This window comes from Lissotriton helveticus, chromosome 7 (assembly GCF_964261635.1).
Source record: "Lissotriton helveticus chromosome 7, aLisHel1.1, whole genome shotgun sequence".
In the NCBI taxonomy this organism is placed as follows: domain Eukaryota; kingdom Metazoa; phylum Chordata; class Amphibia; order Caudata; family Salamandridae; genus Lissotriton; species Lissotriton helveticus.
In genome coordinates this window covers 832,782,535-832,805,756 of record NC_136068.1, presented here as the reverse complement: position 1 = coordinate 832,805,756, position 23,222 = coordinate 832,782,535, and the positions used below count along the sequence as shown (strand labels likewise).

At 40.6% G+C, this 23,222-nt stretch overlaps 1 protein-coding gene and 1 pseudogene across 1 annotated transcript in view; one reads left to right on the top strand and one right to left on the bottom strand.

Moving 5' to 3' along the window:
• Window positions 1–19,531, bottom strand: part of LOC144767115 (proton-coupled zinc antiporter SLC30A2 pseudogene) — a 32,152-nt pseudogene extending 12,621 nt beyond the window's left edge.
• ADAMTS2 (ADAM metallopeptidase with thrombospondin type 1 motif 2) overlaps window positions 1–23,222 on the top strand; it is a 1,744,160-nt gene that overhangs the window by 408,498 nt on the left and 1,312,440 nt on the right. The gene's annotated exons all lie outside the window — the stretch shown is intronic.

The following is a 23,222-nucleotide window of genomic DNA, read 5'->3' as shown; positions in this document are numbered from 1 at the left end:
CAGTGCTGCAGGCCTACTAGTAGAATTGCATTTACAGGCCCTGGGTACATGTAATACAACTATACTAGTAAATAAAAGATGCCAATTTGGTGTAAGAATATTTACCATTAAGTTTAAAGGAGTACAAGCACTTTAGCACTTGTTAGCAGTGTTAATGTGTGCAGATTCCTAAAGGCCAAAAAAGACGGGTTCAGAAAACAGGAGGGTGAAGGTAAGAGTTTGAGGATGACCCTTCAGAAAAGGCAAAGTCCAACACTTCCCATTTGGCCTATCATTCCATTTTGCCTCAAAGAGGCATGTGCTCCGCACTATTGAGGAAACCCAAGATATATTAGGCCTGGCAAAAGAAAGAATGCACTCCTTCTGTGGCCAGGAAGAATGGAAGGAACACAGAGAAGAGCAATGCAAGGAGAAAGGGGAAAATGCTAAAATGCTGCAGAGATCAACCCTGAAATTAGGAACTTTTGGTGACAGCCGGTGCCTATCGAATTTGCAGGGGGACACAAAGGATTAAGTCCAATGGGTGGGACCCACATACCAACGGACAAGATCAATTTTGAAAACAGCTTGAGGTTCCCTCAAGGGTCCTGGACAAAGCATGGGTCAGTAACATTGGAAAAGGAAAAACCTTGGAATCTCCAATAGACGACAATAAGGTGATGCTCAAGAGAATTTTGATTGCTGTGAGGATGGGGGCTGCCCATAATAATTATAATAATGTGGTGTTACAGGGAGATGACAAATACAAATGAGAGGGTGCGGGAAAGGAAGTCAGACATCAGACCAGGACACATTACCTACACTTTGGGATGGGTCAGATTTCACATCAGGGAAAGGTTTTATTTGTTAATGGGGATCATGGGGGGATGTTTGGAGGCACAGGGTTAAGGGCGTAGTTTGGTAAAATGGTGGACACTGGTTGGAATTAAGCAAGACAAAGAAAGTGGAGTGTTTTGGAAATAATGATTCACAAAGTTTTGAAGCTAATAGCACAAATCGAGACTTGACATAAATTAGTGCTATACAACAGTTATTGCAGGAGTTCGCTGATGTGCTCCCTGATGTTGTATGTCTGCATGAAACTTACCTTTGAAAAACTGATATTAACTACATTAAACATAAACTATACCTTATATAATACTTCGCTGCTGCAAATACTAAGAGAGGGGTGGCTATCATTGAATTATATGAAGACCTCCGATTTGAAGAGTTTAGCACAATATGAAATGGTAAGGAGGGTAGATACATCAACCTGCAAGGGCATAATCAGGGTCGTGACCGTAAATGCATATACCCAACACTGGCCATGAACACTTCTTGAGAGGGATAATAGCCAATATTAAGACATGGAACCCTGTGGACCGACTCTGGGTGAAAGACTTCAATAGTGTACCCATTAGCAGCCTGGACAGACACCTGCAGGATAGGTACATTCAAGGAAGTATTTCCAAGACATTACGAACAGAACTAAACAAATTAGGGCTAGTGGACCTAGGTAGTGATGAATTGCCTGATGACAGGGCTTACATTTTCCTCCCTCATGTACATCAGTCTTATTCACATATTCATCTGATGTGGGGGACACAGATAATAGCATCTGCCACCAAGCAATGTAACATGTCGCAGTGGTGATTTCTGACCATGCGATGTTAGTATGAAAAGGGGAGAAAACAGGCCACCCATGGGAAAAATTCCCCTGGAAAATCGATAAATCCCTGCTTCGGGGCTTTGTTTTTCTCACAATTATTTTAGTTGAAATGTCTAGAGATGATCTGATATTTCTGTGTCCCTCTGCCACAGTTTCCACCTCCTCTGTTTTAAATTTTGGGACATAATACGATATTGTAGATTATAGAACAGTCATCCCCTTAAGATGTTTGATTGAAACATCTTCATTTTGTTGTCCTTTAAGAGCCTCTGCTCTTTCCTGGTGATCTTTTTGCCAGGTAACTTCCATTACTTGTAGTATACTTGGTAAAGTGCCCAATTTATCAATAACTTTACAGCAGAAAATGGCATCCCTGGATCGCTTTTGAAGCCCTCATTTTTTGTTTTTATTTTCAATATCTTGGTTAATTATATACCAATTTCTTCCAGGGAGATAACAGCAACATATTAAAGCACTTTGAAATGATACTTTAACTGATAGCAGAAATATAAGGGAAAAGAAGAAAATAATATTGACAGTCCTATACAACACACAAATGCATAAAATCCCTCTCAGCCTATAAGCACCAAAACTTCACTACAACAAAGTTATGCTAAAGTAACAAAAGACAACACCCATCTCAAATGATGCAGATAAACAGAACAAAGACAAAACTCTTCAAATTAGCACTACTCACCAAGCCTTACCACTGGAAGATATGAAAAATCAACTTTCTCAACATCTATGTAAGTAAGCAAAGACAGATCTAAATATACAATGCAATTTCTCAACAACAATGAACGTAAGTAGAATTAATCAGAGCAAAACTCAGCTCTCAACAATAACTAGTGAACTAATGCTATCAGTCTGCAGACAAATTCAACATGCTAGGCCCCAGTCAATGGCTTAGACCATAATTTTTCAGACAAAATTCATCTATCTCTGTTTCAACTGATGGAGACTTCTACCCTGCTGGATGGCCAATGCTAATTTTGAATCCAATATATGAGAGTGAAGATAAACACAACACATTAAACAGTACCAGAATGATAATTCATATGGCATTATCACATATAACATCTACAGTCTTATGGAAAACAGTTGCACTGAAAAACTGAAGTATTAGAACATATAAAATAATTTACAAAACAGAAAAATCTTTGGCAAATTTTAAACCTGTGTGTTACCCTTCTTTGAAGCAACGTAGCTAAGGTACAATACAAGACATAGAGGTCACCACATAATTTCAAATCCGAGTACCAGAGAAGAGCTACATTAGTCAAAAACAGAAACAGTCGCTGTATAAGTGCCTACAACAACGGGATACTTTGCAGTATTAATAACAACATTTCAATAACACAAAAACAAACTTCAGAGAGGACGGTTCTTGGCCAGTACATGCCCCATACAAGGAAGAACTGTTCACCCAGAACTAGAAAAGAGAGATCTGTTCAATAATAATAATAATAATAAGTGTAGCTTCTAGAGCGCACGGCTACCTCAGCAGAGGTGTCCCGGGTAGCAGACTAGGTGGGGGATCGAACAGGACATTATGACTGCTTAAAAAGCCAGGTTTTTAGCACTTTCCTAAAAGATCTGATTCCAACAGGTGTAGGTGGGCAGGGATAGTGTTCCATCATTTCGCTGCTTTCACCTCGAATGATCTGCCACCTTGCCTGGCTTTAAGACAGCATGGGACATGCAGAAGTCGCAGGTGGTTTGATCACAGTGTAGTGTAGTTCCTATATTCCCAATAGGCTCTGCGCATTGGAATAATATATCCTGCAGCTTAGACGTAGGACTTAAGTCGGCTAGGTCTCTGCCGAATATATTAGACTTAATTGTGAGTGTCAGCTAGCTCAGAGGTCACAGGAAACTTTCTCGAATAAACAAGAAGGGATTAGTCTATGACAACCATATAACATGACAACTTTGTTTCCCCAGAATGAAACGTATGGAGTCACGGAAACAATAGACGGCTATTTCACTCAGTCAGATGTGCATGCTTCGTTTCACCAGAGTTGCATAGAAATAGAGAGACGGGCCTTTTCAATAAAAGTATTTATTGAACAGTCTTATTTCTTAAGCATAAGAAATGCACTGCTACAATTGAAATGCTAGTTAAGAAGTACAATGCATATAATAAGAATAGTATTATAAAATAGTACTGTAAGAGCATGATATGGTTTCTAAGCCATAAACATAGAATACATAAAATGCATAAAATACATGCAGTGATAAAATAGTGGCTAAAAGTACTCAACTGGTGCTTCTAAAATACGCCTACCCCGGTGTACCTAACCTAAGTCTAGTACGAGGGAGGAGTAAGTGTGGTGTAGCTTAAGTCTAGTAATTTTCTGCCAAGAATCTGTTCCAAGAATTCTCTAAGGGTCTAATCAGCTCCGTACCTTGGTTTTAGAATGACAGAGGTCTTGGACCTCTCTCTCATGACTCGATCTCCTAGCAACCCGCAAGGGTAGCCTGGAAACACCGGAGCTGGATTTCTCGGCAAGAGAAAAGACAGCGTCTTCTCAATGCGTCGGTTGGAGGGTCGGCTTCCTTCGGCACTTGCAGCAGCAGGGCGTCGGGCAAGTAGTTAGTCGATCTGCTCCTAAACCACAGTTTGTTTGACTGGGCAAATGTAGGCATATTTATACTTTGAAGGTGCCGAGTTTGACGTAAGATTGGACATAATATCGTCACTAGTGCCTCAGTTCCTTGAAAACTCCAGGAGTTTTTGGATAAATTAGTATTCAAGCAGGGGGAAGTCCCTGACTGCTGAAGGCTGTTTTTTCCAAGAAATCGTTGTGGATTCTCGGAGTTTAGTGGAAGTAGCCATGCCGTATTTGGGCTGCACAGGCTAAGACTAAATAAGGCAATGATTCCTATGCCTATATAAGGATTGGGTGAATTATACCTATATATGGGCATGAATCGGGAAAATTACACTAGGGTCCTAGATTCCCACATAACACCCACTCCATTATTAAGTTCAATAACACATAAGCACTGAACATATCTAAAGCCAAGTGTTCACAACCCCACCCCAAAATACAAAAATGCATTTGAATAGGCTTGTTCACATGAAATGAGTATATACTGTATGCAAAAGTTATAGGCGTCATCTGAAATCAAGCATAAATCATGAGCATATATTCTCTCATTAAATAAAACAAAAGTACATTCATCAATTGATACCTGAAATCTGTCCCATAGCATAAGCTTTCTAACTGTGTTTGTTTTCGAGGTTGAAGCCAAATATTGTCATTTTTAGGAATTTCAAACACGAAATCTTGTTCTCTGAGAATAGTTTTACTTTAAGCAGATTACTCCGTGCCAAAAGTTCTATTTTGGAAAAAGTTCAAATTAGTCGATTGTTTTGAAAAAATGAAGGCCTAATTGCAGAGTTCAGGGAACGCTGTGTGAAATAATCAAAAGTTATTCTCAGGAGTGTCAGGAGAAAACATCAGATTATCTAGGCTCGTAAAGAAACCGTCTACCGTGGTAGGTGAAAGTGGAACCACTTCAGTTAGCAGATCAAAAGTGCAGAAGTGTAGATCATCGCCATCAGCGTTTGATGCATTAGCAATGTCCGTAGTAGATGGTACCTGTATGCCTGTAGTTTCTTGTATCTCACCCTCAATTAGACTTGCCGGTGAGACCTCAATGAATGCCGTCATCAGAATTGGCAGCCGTTGGGGGCAACACGATGCATGAGCCGTTACTGGACCTAGCAAAGCATCAACATCCGATGGCAGCACTGATGGAAGTGTAAGACAAATGTCCAACACGCATTCCTGTCCGCAAAGCGGGCATCGAAGAACAGGTAAGATGCAATCTTGCCAGATTGGTCTGAACGATAGAAACCACGTTGTGTTCAGATCTCTTAAACGAGCCAAGCCAAGAATCTGTGAAATCCTTTCACGATATCTTATTGCAAGGAGGCATTGTTCCATGGTAGTTTCGGGGTTGCTGGTGACCGGACTTGCCATATTGGAGGTTATTTGGAGAGAGGTTATTTGTAGAACCGTTGCAGGCTCCGTGCAAATTAATCCCCTGGCTCAAAAGTGTACCACTCAGTGAGTTTTTACAATTCTTACCACTAAGGAATACTTCATGTCCCCCATTCAACATCTGTGTGTGTATGGTAAAACCCAGGTCGACTTAATGTATTCTTTACCCAACCTTTCATACAGGCCCACTGGTATATGCTCCAGACAATACTGAAACAGGAAAGACGTCACTGGTATCGTAATGGTGCCATGAATTATCCATTCAATGACAGGTTTCTCAGAAACTGTTAATTGTAATCTATACTATAAAAAACAGCAATACTAAACACAATAAACATTTAAAACTTCAAAATATTAAAACAACATTATTCTACTCTGTTTCTTAAATTAATAATTACAACCATGTCATGTAAAAATTACAAAATAACACAAATATATATGATATATTATAATTATTAATATAAAAAAATACAAATAAATCAACAAAACCAAAAACAATTCCCACCCATATTAATTAAAAATAACGTACAGTTATGTAACAGGAGACGATCCAGGAAATCCAATAAATTCATAGGAGATAAATCAAAAACCAAGTTTTTCAATGCTCAGCACCGTATAGTCTGATCCTCTTTGTGCCAAAGAGATTTGTTTATCTGTAAGGTTAAATACAGTAAACAATGACGTGGTATTGATTAGATGCCATGGCACATAGCCTGAACGCAGATTTTGCAACGTCCAGCCTAGCAGCATGATAGAACGTAATTGAGACTGGCCATGTTGTAACATTAACAAGTCTTGTTCTATGATGTCAATGGCAGATGACACGATACTGTCCAAAGAATAAATTCTGGAGGACAGAGTCGTTAACCCATTGTCCACTACAGAGAGGCTTTTTTCTACATTTATACGATCAATTTCTCGTATTCTTTCTGCAGTTTCCATTTGCGTCACTTTCCATATTTCGTTGTATGCCGCGTATATTCCGGCGTATATGAAACGTTTTTGCCGTGGTTTGCGAGGCCCCATTAAGAAATCTCGGAAATCATTGCTTTCTTTAAGTAAAGATAAGTTTTGTTTAATTTCTGGAAGTGTAGATTTCTGAAGCCACTCAAGGCACAGCTTCCCTACACTGTAAGTGGTTACTATCCCTGGATGTTGTCTCTGGGAATATCTAGGATCTGGCCTATTCACTGTGAACCCCTGTGTTTTGTTCAGGAATCTATCTTGACAGTTATTTGTGTCTGTGGGCCAGATTAACCATTTTTTCCAATCAGGATTTGTTCTGTTCTGTTTCAAAATATAGGGTGCGTCTACCTCCTCTTCTGTAGCATTATGACTGTCAGATGTGGGTTTAGGTATAGACAGTTTATTTAATTCTTTTATCTTAGCTAGGCCAAGACAAGAAGTTTGTTGAACAGTGTCATTTAAAAACATAATTTGTTCTGGGATGATGCAGGCTCTGAATAAGGATTCTGTACCTTGTACCTGCCAATCTTTAGTGCCCCAGATTGTTTTCGTCTCAATGTTGTCTTTCCAAAAGTTAAAACCTAATGCAGACAGTTAAGCATAAAAGTTTGCCGAATAAATTTGTTTAGTATTGGTCAACATTGTTTTCATTCCTGTCTTCTTTATATTTTTAAAATAAAACATTTCTTGATTGGTAACATTATACCCTGAGAAGTACAAAACTGTTCATGAAATGTTTTATAGCTGCCTTTCGGCGGAGTAGGACAATGTTCTCATTGATTGTAGTGAAACACATTTCTAGGGCTTGCAGATTTATGCAAATAATGGTGAACATAATGATTAAAACAATACATTTGTTCATAATCTGACGACGCTTCTAAGTAGTTATGTTCTGTAAATTTAGCTGACATTTCTAAATCTTTCATCATGTTGTTAACAGTCTTAAAGCTCCAATCATCGGAAAATGTACTGAGTGTGACTAAGTCACTCAAAGAAACCTTAAACTGATGTGAAATCTGCAATAATTCCAACGGATCATAGATGTCATAATCAGTTTTGTCCCATGCTATACCCCCAGGTATAGGAACGGCTGTGATGTGAGGCCTCTTCTTTCATGATGAGATGATTTGTAAGGTCTCAGGACCAAGTCGATTTTCTTACTTGCTGTGGCCATAGTACTATATTTTCCATCAATCATCCTTCCCAAGCCTAACACTTGTACGAGCCAGAGCAGGAGGAAAAATACACCTAATCCAATCCAAAATTCAACCCATGGTGAAACTAGATATGTTTTTTCTAGTAGATGAAGGAGTTCTGTTACTTTTTTCTTGAAGTTTGTCTTTGCTGGCTCATCCTCAGGTTCACTGGGATCCTCAGAAAAGTTATAGAAGTTGATAAAGTAGCCAGAGGCAGTTCTGTCAATTGTTGGGATCGCATCAGGATTACTTGAAATCACTGGAGCTGTTTCTTGTCTCGCCATGTTTGTATAGTCAGATGTCACATCATTGTAGACAGGCGTGTCTTGACAAACTGTTATTTGGGTTTCCAGAGGTACAAATTCCATGGCTTTGTTGCATAGTCCTTCTTTTCTTACTGCAGGTTTATCAAAGGTGATAAGTCTTTCAGTTTGAACCTCTTCAATTGTAGCAAGATTTGGTCGTCTGCTACTTCTCGGGAGTCCACTGGGCCTACTACTTATTATTGGCCACATGTTGCGGTTTGACCAGGTCGATGGATACAACTCTGTTCTCCCTTTTACCAGCAAGGGGCGGTAGTACTACTGATCTTGTTCCTTGGATTGCCAAGACAGGTACTGCTTTTCTGTAAGAAGGCCCAAATTCCTTCTTCACCGCGATTTTCTCTCTGACCAGATCCCCAATCTATGGAATCCAGACAGGCCTTGCTGGGACAGGTGGTTTGTCTTCAGTGAGCGTTTGCTTCTGTATTCTATTACTCAGACTTCTTCTTGTTTCATTTAAGTCCTGTAAAACAGTCAAACGATCTTTGACATCAGAGGGTTTTTGTTCCACCAGTGAAGTCTGACAATCGAGGTCTTCGATTATCATTCTAGTACCAAACATTAGTTCATACGGAGTGACTCCACCCAGAGAATTTCTTGGCAGATTGTTAAGACTACGTTGGACACTTATTAGATGTTTGATCCACCCATCACCCGAACCTAATACCTTAGCTGTTATGGTTTGCTTTATGTCACGGTTTTTTCTTTCCACTACCGCATTACCCTCAGGATGGAAGGGACTAGAATACCACAATGCAACGCCCAAGCTAGCCATGGCCTCCTTGTAAGCTCGAGAGCTAAGCGCAGGACCCTGGTCAGAATGTAGCGTGCCAATTGCGTATGTGCCGATAAAGACTTGCAAATACTTTATAACAGTTCTGGCGTCAACCGAGCGCTGGGGCCATATCCAAATACATCTTGTCCTAGTAGTTGTGGGACCGCATCCGTTCAATATAACGTTTGCGTGTAGATAGTCTAATGCTGTCTAGCAATGGTGTCTGAACTGGGCTGGCTACTCTGTAGTCAGGTATCTGGTGGCTTTCGCTGCTGCGATTTCTGTTGCAGTTATGGCAATAAATTGCGAAATTGTACACATCAACTCCCAGTCCCGGCCACCAGTACATCTTTTCTAATTCTATTAGAAATTTCAAGATCCCTTGATGTCTCAGACCCTCTCCCATATGTGCTCCGTGTACCAAAGCAGCTCTCCGATTCCTGTTTGGAATTACTCTGTCCACCACTCCAGGGATTTGAGCAAAAGGAACAGAGTTTCCATCAATTATGTATGTATTATGTATTACCGAGTGGATAGTTCAGAGGTAACGCTGCATGATTTCCTTCCATTGAGGCTTTTACTGCTAATAGCGTTTCACCATCTACTACTTTTTTCAAACGAGTGATTGTAGCTACGGAAGCTGTTTGCACAGCTGCCTTCGCGGCTTCATCAGCCAATGAATTCCCTGCAACGTGAACGCCATCACATTGATGACTCAGCGTATGAATCATGTGAGTCTTTTGTAGTTCTTTCTGTAAAAGGACTACTTGTTCCCAAAGCATTTAATGCGTAATTGTGCCCCCTTTTGAATTTTTTAAACCGTTTCGAACCCACTTCTGCAAGTTTTTGTTATAAGATTCAACGCAGAAATATGAATCGCACACTATTAGTGTGGGGAATTCGTGATCGGTATTTTCAAGTGCCATCTTGAAAGCCTGTAGTTCAGCTCGCTGAGCTGTACAGTCTCCGAGTGAGTGAGTTTTAGTGACCATAGGACTGAATTTACCTTCGCGCCAACGACCTTTAACGATCGCGCATGCAGCACTATAAGCTTGTTTTTCCCCAATTGCGGGCTGTGCTGATCTGTCTGTATATATTATACAGCCGTAATGTTCTAGAGGCAGAATTTCGGTCAGCAGAGGACATTCGTATTCGTATTGTAGGAATTCCTGTGTCTTCAAGTAGGGGTCAAAAACGTATTCAACGTCTGTTGCAGCAAGAGAGTTAACCCATTGTATCTATCTCGGATGTAAAGCTTTAGCATTTGGAATAATTGCTTTCTTCACTGCCTCTAAGGCAGGTACAGGTGTAATGATCATTATGCGTTTACCCTTCGCGAGAGCTCTCTCTTTTGCTACTGCAGTTTGAACCGCTGTCAGAATTTTTTCTGTTGAAGTGAATTTCATTTCAGCTTGTGTGTACAAGTGTGATTTGAATGCAATTGGTACCTTTTCACCTTCATTAAAGGTCAGGTATGTGAATCCGCATTTCCCTGGGATGACATGGATCACGAGATTGCGCGCATTGTTGCGTGTATCTAATTGTGTGTTTGCTAACATGTCTGTTTTTACTGATTGCAAAATTTCTGTATGTTTCTGAGTCCAATTTGTTGGTTTGAAATCAGGTTTGATTAGTTCGTAGTGAGGTTTAACCCTTTCTGCGTAATTTAGAACATAAGTTCTTCCAAAATTTAGGAAGCCTAGAATTGACTGTAAGTTTTTCAGCGTCTTTGGAGGAGCAGCGCACATTTCTCAAGAAAGTTTGCTGCCAGGCTTTTGCCTTCTCTTGACAACTCATATCCTAAGAATAGGACGTTGTGGTGGGCAATTCGTGATTTCTTAAAATTGAATTTATACCCTTCAGAAGCAAACCCAAGTATTATGATGTTCACTCTTTTCAAGTGCACGTCTAAGTCGTCATCTGTAAGATAGATGTCATCGACATAAGATAATGCCTCATCATCGTACATTTGTAGTATTTCTGTTACTCTGGCTGAATATAACCCTGGACTATTCTTGAATCCCTGGGGGAGACGGCAAAATTGTCGCTGTGTCCCCATAATTGAGAAAGCGGTCAAATGCCTACTTTCAGGTGCAATGTTTTGACAGAAAAACCCATTTGAAATGTCTAATGTGGTTTTATCTTTTTTGCGCACGATGTTATTCATCAGTGCTGCACTATGTGAATTTTATACTGCAAATGTTTTGCAACAAGAGTTTTGGTGTTTGTAATCCAAAACTAGACTATATGAATTTTCTGGCTTGGAGTCAGGAAACAAAGGATTGTTCATAGATGAGGTGCATGTTTCAATCACCCATTGATATTCAAGTTGATCTAAGATCTCCCTGACTTGTTTTTTAGCTTCTTGCTTGACTGGATACTGCCTTTGAGCAGTAGGTTGATTTTTTTACTGGATTTTGTGGTGAGGAGAATCCTCATCCCATCCTACGTGATTTTTATATAATGCTGGAGCTTGAACTACTGCCCATTTCCTTGCATATGTATATTTTTTATGAATTGGAATGTGATTTGAGAAGGCTGGCATAATTATCTCTTCGCCGTGTGGGCACTCCCTTACAACTGCAGGTGGCCAGTCTCTTTCAGCCAGAAGTATGTCATAGGCCTTGGAAAGCTTGTCCCAAAAGAGAGATTTTATTTTTCTAGTTATGTCCCCCTCCATCTGGAGTGTTACTTCATATAACTTGTGGGGTACACTAACCCTGATGTCGGCAGTTTCAACTTGAATGCATTCATTCAAGTCCACTGTCTCCAGATGATCCTTCAGGATCTTGCGAACTATGGTTACTTCTGCTGCGCTGTCTAGCATTGTCTGAGCCCATTCCCCGTTCTTGAGTTGTGTCCTCAAAATCCTCGGCATGTCTGATCTTTATGCTTGCTACCTTCTTTTTGGAAAATTGAGCTTTTTTACTTTGGTGAACGTGTTCTTTGTCTTTGGACTTGACGCGTTCTTCTTTGTGTTCTGACCGTCCTCTTCTTTCCGATTTCTGCAAGGAAGTCTGAAAAGATTGAGAGGGACGTGTGTCATTATCTTGATATCTATCAGGTTTTCTTAAAGTATCCCGATTTCTAAGGTTATACCTTTTTCCACAGGGCTCCATTTGGGGAGACCATCCCCCACGTTCAGGAGACCTAACTCTCCTTTGGGGAGACCTTCCTCTGGACTGAGAACGAGGAGTAGTGAGATTATTTTTTATAAAAGTTTTTTCAGGATTCTCTGTTAGTTGTGGTTTTAGTGGTTGCCCACCCAAACTATCTCTACCTAGTTCTTCATAGGATTTTTCAATAATTCTGGCAAGCTCAAATGGTTGCTCAGTAATGTCTGTTTCTTTTAATTTCTGGCGGATTGCCACTGATGCTGCTTCACCTTTAATGTTGGCTAATAGTATAGCCGAGACCTGTTTGAAATCTTTCAATAATTTCATACCTAAATTTAAGGCCGGTTCTGGACCGTATTCATTTTGGATCTGTCTTAGAACGTCTGGTATTACCGCCATGGACGGAACACCATGTGTTTTAGTGTAGATTGAAGCAAGGACTGTGCCCCAAGTGTCACAGTCCTCTATGTGTGATGCAATCCCCATCGGTAAACAGATTGTCAGAATCCTGTGTTTCTCATGAGGTGTACTATCAGGAAATACTGCCTCTATTTGAGTAATTGTTTGTGCTAACCAGAACGGAATTTGTTCTCGTTTTGCTGGTAGTTTACCAATGACTGACTGTATAGTCAGTGGTGTAATTTTATTTGTGTTCCCCTGGTGAGGGGTGTGCTGTGGAATTCTTACAGCTGGTTGGACTGTTAATGTCCGCATGACATATTGACCCAATTGTCTATGTATTTTAATTAACTGTTTTAGTTGAGCTAATAATTCTGCATCTGACATCCTTTCAATGTCTGGATGTGGTATATAGCTGGCTAGTACCGGCCATGTCGCTCCTGGTCTACCTAGTGGACCGAGCCTGGTAATGTGATTTTGATGTTGTAGGGCGCCTTTAAACCAGAGCTGATGCTCTTGGTAAGTTAATGGAATTTCAATATCCTCAAAAGGAACGTATTCCGCTGGGGGTTCCTCTGCTTTGTAGTAGTGGAACTCTTGTGTTCCCCTATTTGCTGCTGGAAACTGAATCCATGAATAGAATACCTCTGTCTGCCGATATTCATGTGCCTCTATGACAAAGATTACTCTGCCACCTCTTGCTGATACTCCATTATTTATCAGTTTGTAAGTTATACTTTTCCTTACATTTACCGGGAGCAGTATAGCATCGGTGTCATTTTCTAAGATAACAGCGTCATCTAAGACTGCTTGAGCTGCTGCTGCAGCTAATTCCATTTCAGTATCACTATCCGGCATTTTAGTCAGCTAAGAGTTTTGCAGAACAAGTTTCAAGGAAACTAAGATTAGGTGCACAATATTTTGGAACACTGTATCCTTCAACGTTGTATAAACCGAAAACTAATACATAGGATTTTTCGTCCTACTCAGCTTTGGCGGATATTATCTTTTCAACCACTCCAGACGTCTTTTGGAGTTTTTACAGGAAAAAGGGGTCCTTGTAAAAAGCACGACTGAGTTACTCTAGTATCTAGCGTTAAATTATCGCCTTACCAAACGTTGGGCGCCATGTAGTGTAGTTCCTATATTCCCAAGAGTCTCTGCGCATTGGAATAATATATCCTGCAGCTTAGACGTAGGACTTAAGTCGACTAGGTCTCTGCCGAATATATTAGACTTAATTGTGAGTGCCAGCTAGCTCAGAGGTCACTAGAAACTTTCTTGAATAAACAAGAAGGGATTAGTCTCTGACAACCATATAACATGACAACTTTGTTTCTCCAGAATGAAACGTATCTCTAGAGTCGCGGAAACATTAGACGGCTATTTCACTCAGTCAGATGTGCATGCTTCGTTTCACCAGAGTTGCTTAGAAATAGAGAGACGGGCGTTTTCAATAAAAGTATTTATTGAACAGTCTTATTTCTTAAGCATAAGAAATGCACTGCTACAATTGAAATGCTAGTTAAGTACAATGCATATAATACGAATATTATTATTAAATAGTACTGTAAGAGCATGATATGGTTTCTAAGCCATAAACATAGAATACATAAAATGCGTAAAATACATGCAGTGATAAAATAGTGGCTAAAAGTACTCAACTGGTGCTTCTAAAATACGCCTACCCCGGTGTACCTAACCTAAGTCTAGTACGAGGGAGGAGTAAGTGTGGTGTAGCTTAAGTCTAGTAATTTTCTGCCAATAATCTGTTCCAAGAATTCTCTAAGGGTCTAATCAGCTCCGTACCTTGGTTTTAGAATGATAGAGGTCTTGTATCTCTCTCTCAGGACTCGATCTCCCAGCAACCCGCAAGGGTAGCCTGGAAACACCGGAGCTGGATTTCTCGGCAAGAGAAAAGACAGCGTCTTCTCAGTGCGTCAGTTGGAGGGTAGGCTTCCTACGGCACTTGCAGCAGCAGGGCGTCGGGCAAGTAGTTAGTCGATCTGCTCCTAAACCACTGAGTGTTTGACTGGGCAAATGTAGGCATATTTATACTTTGAAGGTGCCGAGTTTGACGTAAGATTGGACATAATATCGTCACTAGTGCCTCAGTTCCTTGAAAACTTCAGGAGTTCTTGGATAAATTAGTATTCAAGCAGGGGGAAGTCCCTGACTGCTGAAGGCTGGTTTTTCCAAGAAATCGTTGTGGATTCTCGGAGTTTAGTGGAAGTAGCCATGCCGTATTTGGGCTGCACAGGCTAAGATTAAATAAGGCAATGATTCCTATGCGTATATAAGGATTGGGTGAATTATACTTATATAATGGCATGAATCGGGAAAATTACACTAGGGTCCTAGATTCCCACATAACAACAGGGCCCGATCCTGATGATATTTTTGCAGTCTCTGCCTCCGATAGATAGGGCCCAGGTCTCTGGTGGCTCTGTAGGCCAAAATCAGTGACTTAAACTCAGTCCTCTTAGGGACAGGCAGCCAATGGAGTTGTTGCCAATGAGGGGCGACGTGATGATGAAGGGGCACCTGCCACATCAATTTAGCCGCAGCGTTCTGAATTATCTTAAGCCTGCGGACAAGGTATGACGGTAGCCCCAGATACAGGCTGTTGGCATAGCCCAGCTGTGAGGTCACCAGAGCATTGACCGTGGTCTTCCTGCCGTCGTCCGGCAGAAAATGTATGAATTCCCTGATGGGTAATAGCTAGAAGGTACCCCCTGAAATATTATTTTAAGGTCTGGGAGAAGGGGGAAAAAACAACATATAGATAGCTACAAGAGGACTCCCACTCGACCTGTGTCTAATTCACTATTGGCTTACTAAAGCTCACTGGGCTCCCCTCTATAAAAAGGTCATAATATTCAAAGCAATTTTTTGTTCAAATCCATTCTTTTTTATTTTTTCAATTCTATTTATCAAAAGTTAAAAACAATTTTTCGTAAGTACAAAAACCACATGACTTTTAAAAAAATGTTTGTTCTTTTATATACAGTGTTATTATTTACAATTCTTCATCTCAGCATTGTGACATTTGAACTTTTTTAATTGATATGCCTTCTGTACTTGATTCGCAAAAGATAACCCCATATAATGACCCACCTGCGCACCACAACTTCATCACATCACATCACACCCTTATCTAGCAGACTCATGCATACACTCATCCTTCAACCAGCTGTAATGGCATACACCTGTAGTGGGGATGAGCATTGCATTTATACAGAGTTAAGTTAGCATGAGCTTATTAGAAGTTTAAACACCATTTTACCTTTTGCTTTCTTTTGCACTTGGCACACACGTTGGTTATTGTTTCACGTTAGGCTGAGTTTTGCTTCATATGAGAATAATTTGTTTTTCCACATTGCTAGACTTGCTTTGTAAGCGTAGTCTGAACATTGAGTGCCGAGGCCTTCTAGGTTATATCAACACTTTTGCTTTTGTTCGAACTGATCAGCGCACGTTCTGGACATAACATATATGCAGCTGTGGACAGCTCAGATATTGGCGCCTTTAATAATACACTGTGTAGGCATGATTTAACACACTTGGAGAACATTCGTATGCTGAGAGCTGGTTCTGAACTCAAGGTGATTCACTCCTGCTAAATTCTGAGGTATGGGTCGCCTATGCAAGCCTAAGAGACCTTCTTTAGTTATAACCTACTAGCAAGGTAGGGTGAAATATAGGTATATATTTAACCTGTTTCTATTTAGCATTATAACATGCTTTCTCCCTTTGTATTTTATGGAATAGTAACTATGTTTACAATCTTATTTCTTATCATATGTCTGCTTGTATCAGCTAAGATGCTGCACCTAAGATCACGATGTTAAAATAAACATTTTAAACTCGAGCTCGTGTCTCCCTTTACTTCCTGTTCTGGACTGGTATGAGAGTATAACAAAAGAGTATTCATGTTTCCCACCTTACCTGAGGTATCCTAAGTCGCATGTTCTGGGTTGTCTAATCATTGGTGACTTTGCTATAGGACGAAGAGCTAATGAGACACTGAGGTTAGTCTGGTAGGGGATTTTGGGTACTAAGGTGGGTTTTGGTACACCCTAATTCACTGAGGTCCTGAGTCTCTGTGCACAGTTCTGTGACTGAGCAGAATCCCTGCAACACACCTTTAAATCATGAGTGAGAGTCCTTCATTGTTTATTCATGAGCGCATTGCCAGCTGGATGTCCATAGTGTCGACGCACGTTTCGGTGGGTAAATTAATTCAAAGGCCACCTTCTTCAGGACCTCCCTTTCACTGTTTGACTTCTAACAGGGTGCTGGAGTATCTGTAACAGATTATTCTGGCATCGCAATCCCCAGTAATAAGCTGGTGAGTGGTCAGGAAAATATTTCTTAGGACTGAAGATTCTTAATGTTTCCTATATGACCTTTTCATTTGTATATCCCATTGTCTGGTTTTTGTGTAGTTGGGTATTTTAGGTCCAACCTCGTCGTATCTAGCGATCAAAGTGCTTGGATTAGTTCTGGCACTAAAGGCCTCATAGGAATGAGGGCGTAAACTTTGCAGATAGTATTTTTTTTTGCTTTAGCTTTGATCACCCGCATTACTCTTCAGTCGTGGCCCGCGCCGCGGACAAAAGAGTTCCCTGATGGCTCTTAATTTCCAGAAGCACGTGGACAAAACGTAGCGCACCTGCATCTTGAAAGAGAGGTATTTGTCTAGTTTGATTCCCAGATTTCTGGCTGAGTAAGTAAGTAGGTAGGTTTTAAACTGTTTATTCCTTCAGACAGGGAACTCAAGCCACAGACTTAAGTATGGATCAGCTTTTATTTGTTAAATCCTATATATATTCGTGATAAACCTACTAAGCAGATGTGGGAGGTCTTCATATCTAATGTCACTTCTTGTGATGTCACGCACAGTGATGTCAAGTACATACTGCCTAATTTGGTTAGTCCCTTCACTTCTGTTTTTTATGACTTGTGTCCTGCCCTTCCTATGAGTTACTTTCCCCTTTCACTGCATGTCATGATGGAGCCAGCAGATGTTTTTTCAGCATGGCCTTTTTCACACATGCAAAAACTGGTATTCTACCAATATAAGTAATATAATAAATAGTAGGACGGGATAATCAAGTAAACATTTTCATTAAACTCGAAAACTGAACATGAATGGAGATGGCAGAAAGATAAGAAAGTTATGTTTTCTCAACAAAGCAAAATATTAAAATTGTGTTTGAATATTTCCATGAGCAGAGATATATCAAAACAATTGATTTACTGCTAGAGAAAGTCTTCAAACAGCCTGAAATAGTACAACATCCCTCGTTTGTTGCTGCTTATCAAGCAATCTACGTAGGACTTAGTAATCATTCAAGACCAAACTATTTACCACTTGCCAAAAACCTCTCTCATAGGCTCAACACTGTTTTTTCTTTCTATTCTGTCATTTTATGAGGTAACATCCTCTGTTGTCAATATATATAACACTCTTTGGGGCCGATTACGATGGCGGGAAATCCGCAACCGCCAGGCCGACGGTAAGGTCGCGGATTTCCTGCCATCACCATTAAAATTCCCACCGCAAAATTAGGATGGCGGTAGGAAGGGGAAAGGTACCTCGGCGGGCGGAATGACCGTCCGCCATGGTCCTGCAAGGCGGGCCTTTTCTGCCCACCTTGCGGGACCAGGTACAAGGGGGCACTGGAGGCGATGCCATTCAGGCACCGCCGTGGGTATTAGGATGCCTTTCTTTTGCAGCTGAGTTTCCGCCGCAAAAAGACAGGTGGAAAATGCCTTCAGGGGCCCGTTGCGGACCCCCAGGGGGGTGGGGTGGTGGTGTGCTGCACGTGGGTGGTACCTATGGTACCCCCTACATTTGTATGTACAAGGTGGCAGGCACCGCACAGTGCCTGCCACGTTGTACATGCAAATGTAAAACATGTATTTTTACATTGTGGCGGGTGCTGCCACCCGCCACAATGTAAACATACAGGATGCACCCGCCAGTGTGGCAGGCGCATCCTAATTCGTTTTGCGGGACCACTGCACCTATGGCGGGCAGTCCATTTTGCACCAACGATGGCGGGCGAGCTTTGTCTGCCCGCCATCGTAATCGGCCCCTTTGTGTTTTCATTTTCCTCACGTTACGTTATTTGTAGTCTTCGAGTATTTCAATAAAATTGCGTTTAAAATGCAACAAACTATAAGCATCAAGCACAGAGTCAGGTCAAAATTAAAACGAGATCATTTTAAGCAATCATTTTATAAAAGGCAGTAAAGGGTAAATTAAAACTGCTCATTGATCAGAAGCCCCAGAACCAAACGCAATACCAGTTAATATTAATAAATTAGATCCCCTCGATTGACCACACTGTTTTCAACCTGCCTTGGTAAACAAACTTTTACCAAATCATGCCAAGTGTCAATTCGTCATCCGATTTTCAAGAAAAGAGATAGGGCAGATCCTAATATTTATAGTACAATCATCCTCCCCAATTTTGAAGCACAGCTATATGCTAGAACCCTTACAGTAATGGAATATTTGGTATCTTACCTGAATGCAAAGCAGAACTTAGGAAAGGACACACGCCATTAGTTTACATAATTACAGTAAATATCATGTCTCAAAAAGAAACTAAAAGAGGGGCGGCCTCTATAATTGTTACTTGGATTACAGCTCGGACTTTGATAGAGTAAATCGAAATCTGCTGTGGCATGAACTGACTGCTTGGGGTACTATTGGCACTCTACTCTGGCCCCCATTAGTAGCAGCCTGTTTAATTGTGATATCTGCGATTACTGAATCCTTGCACATATCAAATATATGACTTTTGTTGTACACATTGGCAGGTCAAACCTGCAGATATTTTTTGGGGAAAATTGCACATTATTGGCCAGAACATGCACATTTTGACAGTGGTGGCCGACACAATGTAGATGTGGTAGGGCGGTTGGAGGGGGTCCAGGGCAGCGTAGGGGGGGTTAATATATTTTTTTTAAACACTTACCTGGAGCTGTTGCCTGCCTCCCGCATTGCACCTTGGTCTTCCTTGTCCCAGTAGGCACGGGGGCAGCATCAGACTCCCTGTGAAATCCCTGCGCCACTCTCATGCTATGAGAGCAGCACTGGGATTGGCCTAAGATGCTTTGCTCAGGACAGGGAGTCTGTGCTGTTTCTCCAGACCGGCTGTTCAATACAGCCAGGTTTGAGAAACTTAAGTGCGCATGTGTGTTTGGCCATTTTGAGAAGGACGGCCGGCCAAACACACATGCACACTTAGAAGTGCACATAGCACTCCTCCTCCCCCCTCCCATGCCCTGGCCCTGCCCCTCCCTACAGCGCTGGCTCAGAGCTGGCAAATAAAAAGTTAAACGATGATAGGACATCGTTTTATTTTTCACTTGCTGGCTCTGAAGCAGTGGGTCAACACCCCTACCTTTTGGTGTGTTTAGCAAGAAAACTTTCATGTTATTCTACAAAACTATTTATCGGGTGATATTTATTACACCCGATAAATTCTGGTGGAGCCAGATTTTATCAGTTCCGATAGAGACATCATTTACAGGGCTACTCATGATGAGGGCCTCAGAGCAGTCCCAATTTTACAATGGAATATGTGGGTTAGTAATAACGTTGGTGACAGTTCAAGTACATAAAAAACTAATTCCAATCAATGTTAGATTAAAACAAGGGTTCGTTTTAGCCCCTTTTTTTCATCAATCTATACACTGCTGATGTAAAGAATTCACTACTAACCCGAAGGAGCTTTCCACCAAAGAAGGTTTCACCCACACATACCAACAATTTAATATGTGGACAATACTGCAGTTGTGGGTGTGATTCCAGTTGAACTCCAGAGATCTCTGGAGGAACTGGATGGACATAATCAAAAGAACAACATAATATTTAATATATGAACAAAAATAATCATATTTGGGAAAGAAAGAGAAATTATCCATGAAAAATGGCATCACAAATCATAAGTCAAGTAGATTTTTATCAGTACTTGGGAGTTTGGCAGGTGAGTAGGGTAGGATCTAAAACACATCTGAACTCACTCAAACTAAAAGCGGCCTATTTACAATATTAATTAAGCTGGTTATATTACAAATGAGAGAATCCTGGCTGTATCACTACTTACTATCTTTTCAGTCAAATTCATTCCTGCAGTGATCTATCGAGCTTTAGCCTTTGGGAATAACTTGAATGCCGTCTTAGAAAAATTCATGAGTAAAGGCCTCAGACATACTTTCTCCTTCCCAACTCTTCTCCATCAGCACACTGTTTAGAATTTGGTCTCTCAAACACGGCTCATAGGATTGATGCCCAATTCTTTAACTACTGTCACCAGTTAAGGATATCAAACATAGATTCTTCAAAATGCATTACCTGGGCAGATCTCAATGCCACCCTTTCTGATAAAAAAATAATATGGTTACAAAATCAAGAAAAATCTTAATACTGTATGATGAACAGTGAAACAAATTAAACACCACAGACTATATAATTTGGAAATAATTATGAAAAAATGGCACATTGCAAGCAAAGAAAAAGCACTTGTACTTCTTCTGACATCTTGAGGCATTAATAGTATCTCCATGCTCATCTGGCACAAGGCATACATGCAACATTCTCCTGATTTCACTTTCTTTTGCTGCTAGTACTAGAATTGAGGACAGCCTGGCATCCAATCCAGCATTGTAAACAAGCAAAGCAGACTTAGTGACTACAGAACTGAATCCTTAAGTCGTTTGATCTGCAGTTGCCCAAGGAAAATTATACCGCAGCCCATATTTCATCGCATGAATATGCAATCACCCACTCAAGCAGTGATAGTCTGCTTTTGAGACACTTTTTGATTTGTCGCTTGCCAAAATTCATAGACATGAGCAAAATACATGAATGCATGCTGGAGTTGAATAATTTTAATCAGATTATTAAGAATTTGATTTTACTTAGATTATAGATAATACTTTTTTGCCATCTCTATTGTGATATTGCTATACTAATCGTGATAGTCCTAATTGATTTACAATAAATAAGTATTAATATACTTAAATCCAATTATGTATTTTTGGGGAATCTTGAGTTTTGGTTCAAAATATCTAAAACGGCATTGTTCGGGTAATTAAAAATAAAATGGGTACAAACTCAGAGTAGAGAGCAGCGCCTTCTATACACTTTTAGTAATGGGGAGTTTAGAGTTTTGAGGATGATTCACAAAGGCATGCAAGAGTATTCAAAAGAGTATCACAGCAGTGATACTTCCCATTCTCATAAATCCTTTTATGAATCGACCCCACAGTGCCCAAGTATAGAACTTTTCTCACTGAAAGATATCCTGAAACCCCCACATCGCTATTTTTCTGCACAGAAAGCTCTTGTTCTGTTCTCATGTTTTTCTAAAGACAACAACTTTATATCACATTTACTGACACCGTGTGCTCATGGGGTTAATTTTAAATGACGAGTGCAAATAATACTGGGCACAAATTATATGTGAGCATGGTGTTTTTACACCTCTTTGGTTTATGTATAAACGTTGTACACTAACAGGTGCCTTTCAGAAGAAACAAGTGCAAACGTCTGTTATTAATGCAAAAAACACGCCTATTTCACTTATGTGGTCAGTGTGTTCAGTTTTTTTAAATTGTGTAAATATATGTTACTTTTTTAGGAAATCTATTTTTTACATTATCTTTTGAAATCGTTTTTTATTTCAGTTCCTTAAGACGTCTTTCCTCTACACCCCTTTGGTGCCATGTACTGAACAGTTTGGATCTTGCATTTTCAGTGGTTTATGAATGCCCACTACTTTCCGACTGATTGGCTGTTCACCATATTTGCACTGGGTTTCCCTGAGTATATGCCTGGAACACCACCAGTGTAAGAATACTTAAAAGTACAAATACGCATAGTATCGAGAGGTTAATGAAAAACTCACAGACACATTCCACACACTTGTAGTCACACCTTTGTGTATATACATATTTGCAAACATGCAGGTTACATCTTTTGCGGTTTGCCAGGCCTAAATATGTCTTGCACATCAAAAATTCCTCTGGTAACCAGGTGCTCAGTCAATAAACACAGTCACTGGTATGAATAAATCTATAAATGTCTTTGAGATGGCTCCAAGGTGGAAGATTGATACCATTACAACATTTCTTGGAAAGTAGCAGAGCAAGTAACACCTGCCATTAAGTCGTTGAGGAATGATTTGTAACAGGAAGAGAGCACTTTTGCAATAGCAACAAAAACGTAAAATCAGTCAAATGCTGCCCTTGCCACAAAGTACAGCATTCCACCGGTGCACAGGCAGCTCCCAAAATAGATGTTTGATTTCCCTACTTGGGGAGGTGACTGTAATACTTTGATTGAGGGCTGCGTGTGCAGACACGGCGCGAGAGAGCGAAGAAGGAACCCGTGCTCACTTGGATATTCAGAATAATGCCGCATGCAATGACTCGTTCGACAAGACGCTGTGAGAAACTGGATAAAATAGACACCAATGATTCCCGTCAGGGATTGGGGGAGGGACAATTGCGAAAAGTATTAAAAGGAAGTTAGCGGAAGAAGTGTCTGCAAGTCTACACACCACACACACGAAGACACTAGTGTTTAAAATAAATACCCTGAATTCCTCCGGGTGTACTGCCAGCTTCCTGTTCAGAGAAGGGCCTCAAAGCATGGTCTTGGACTGCCGGCCACCTCCCCCCTTGAACACCGACTGAATTACCCAATTCAACCAGTCAACACATGGGGTCTTTGGAAGTCAAGGGGGGGTACGGGCCCCCCCCC